The following is a 2,418-nucleotide window of genomic DNA, read 5'->3' on the forward strand; positions in this document are numbered from 1 at the left end:
CCCCCCCCCCCCGCGCTCCCGTGTGATCCAAGCGCCCCCGCCCCTGGCTCCGGCAAAACCTGTCGGGCGGTTTCCGCGCGGTGCGCTTGGGGCTGCTCCCTCCCGGGGAGGGGACTTTGCCGAGCGCACCTGGGCCGGGGAGGCGGCTTCGCAACGCGCGGCCGAAACAGGTTTGGCTCTCTCCCTGCCTGCTGACGCGAGCTCCGCCCCAGCCGGGACCGCGCTGGAAGCCAAGCCGCCGCCACACGCACGCACCTTCCTCATCCTCATCCTCATCCTCAGCCCACACCTGGCCCTGCTGCTGTCGTTGCAAAGGCGGCCTGGAAAAACTGGTCGAGGCAGGGGCGAGGGCCGCATTCTTGCCTGCCGCTGCAGGCGACGGCGAAGGAGTTGGGCAGGTATATAAGGGAGGTGGAACAGGTAGAGGGACCTGAGCGCCGATCGGGACCGAGGCGCCGCCTGCCTGCCTGCCTGCCTGCCTGCCTGCCTGCCTGCCTGCCTGCCAGCCAGCCGCGAAGAGACGCGAGGGAGCGAGCGAAGGAGCTGACCCGAGCGCAGCGCAGCGCCGGACCGGGGCGCAGGGGCCGGGCGCCCATGGGATCATGGCCTTCCCGCGCTCCATGGCTTCCTGGCCCCGCCGCCCGTCCGGGGGCGCGGAGTTTTTGGAAGGAGGCAGGTCGCCCCTTCCGAGGGCCCTCACCGCACCCTGTAAGTGCCCGCAACTCGCGCCACGCGTGCAGCGCGCCTGCGGTTCCCTCGCCTCGCCAGCCGTGCCGTCTCTCTCACGCTGTTTTGTCTTGTCTTTTCCCCCCTGTCTTGTCTGGCTAGCAGGTCTCGCAGGAGGTGCTGGAGACGAAGAGCCGGGGCGGGAGAAGGCCGTGCGCCCTCGCCGCTTCCCTCGCCCGCTCGCCAAAGCCGAGCGCCGCAAGCCAACTGGGTGCAGTGGTTCTTAACAGTTCAACAGTTCCGTAGCATAATTGTGAAATGTTTAGGACCACTTGATCCGGACGGCCCAGACGTCGCTGGATGAGAGGAATGCGCCGCACGAGGGACGCTCCCTGCTGGGCGCTTCGCTGCGGTTCCCGTCTGCCTTCTCCGGGCGAAGAGAGTCATTCGGGGGCTGGGAAAAGAGCCCCCGCGCGCCTCCGCGAGGAACTGGAACTTGGCGAGCTGCTCTAGATACGAGCTAGGGAAATACCGAGTGGAGCAAAGGGAGAAAGAAGACGCTCAGAAAGAGGATTCAGGGTGACTCCCCCTCCCCCTCCCCACACAAAGTTTTTAATTTAAAGGAATGCGAGAACAAGAACGGATATAGCTGGAAAGTTTTTTTTTTTAAATCAGATTTATTAGGATGGAAAACTGACACTCATATCAACTACTAAAATCAAGGGAATGCCTCTTTTAACCTTTTGTTTTAAAACGAGTTTCTAGTCCTCAAGGATCTCCACCAGGCTATCTATTTTAAAACATGTGGCTCCCTTGCAAAGAAAAGCAGTTGCAAGAGAATGAGTGGATAACTGAGTTAATTGTAAATCACTTTGTGGAGCAAGCAGTGCCATAAATATACTGCTGAATAAATTTAATACTCAGAGTAAGTTGTCATGGTAGGCAAGGATTTTTATTCTATTTCTGGTGGTGCAGCTTTCAAGTCACACAAAACTCTTGTCTGTGCTTGATGGAAAATAAAACTATTCTAGTCTATGTGGAAAGCAAAAAGGATCAGTTTATGTACGCTTTTGTGTGTGTCCACAGATGGGTTTAAAAGCTTCCATAAGATAGGGAAAGTTGTCAAAATGAAAATAGATAAATGGACCAAGTTTGGAGAATTACCACTGTGGTGTTGTTTTGGTGCAACTGAATGGAAGTGTCACCCGGACTCCTTTTAAGGGAAAAATTGCAGATTATAGGTCTCTGGGATTTTCCAACCTAGAATAGTTGGTGTTCAGTGGAACTCCTCTGGAGAAAGGGTGCAAAAACACACCGAGAGCTTCTCCCTCCATGGCTCCCATGAATTGGTGAAGGCTTTTGGTGATTGCATTCCATGGGACGAAGACTTACCTTCCTGGCTCTTACATTATTTTGTAAGATGGTCTAATGATTTGCTCCAGAGAAAAGACACTAAAGACAGTGCAGGATAAAAGGTTTGACGATTGTATCTGCTTAAGGGCTAACAGCTCAGCCTTCATGTTTTCTTGGGAGTAGAATTCACTGCTTTTTGTGTGATTTGCTTCCAGGTAAGAGATTCCTTTGAATTACAACCTTAGAGAGGCTAGTCTCCCTATAACAAGAAGTTTATAACAGGTGTGCAGAGTAGCATAGGATTAAGACATGAAAATCTTTTTCCTTTCTTCTTTGCGAGACTCTTTTAGGGTAACCATATTTAGAAGATGTGATAAAAATTAAAGCAAATTAGCTGAT

Source organism: Varanus komodoensis, unplaced genomic scaffold (genome assembly GCF_004798865.1).
Source record: "Varanus komodoensis strain SLA01 unplaced genomic scaffold, ASM479886v1 scaffold3, whole genome shotgun sequence".
In the NCBI taxonomy this organism is placed as follows: Eukaryota; Metazoa; Chordata; class Lepidosauria; order Squamata; family Varanidae; genus Varanus; species Varanus komodoensis.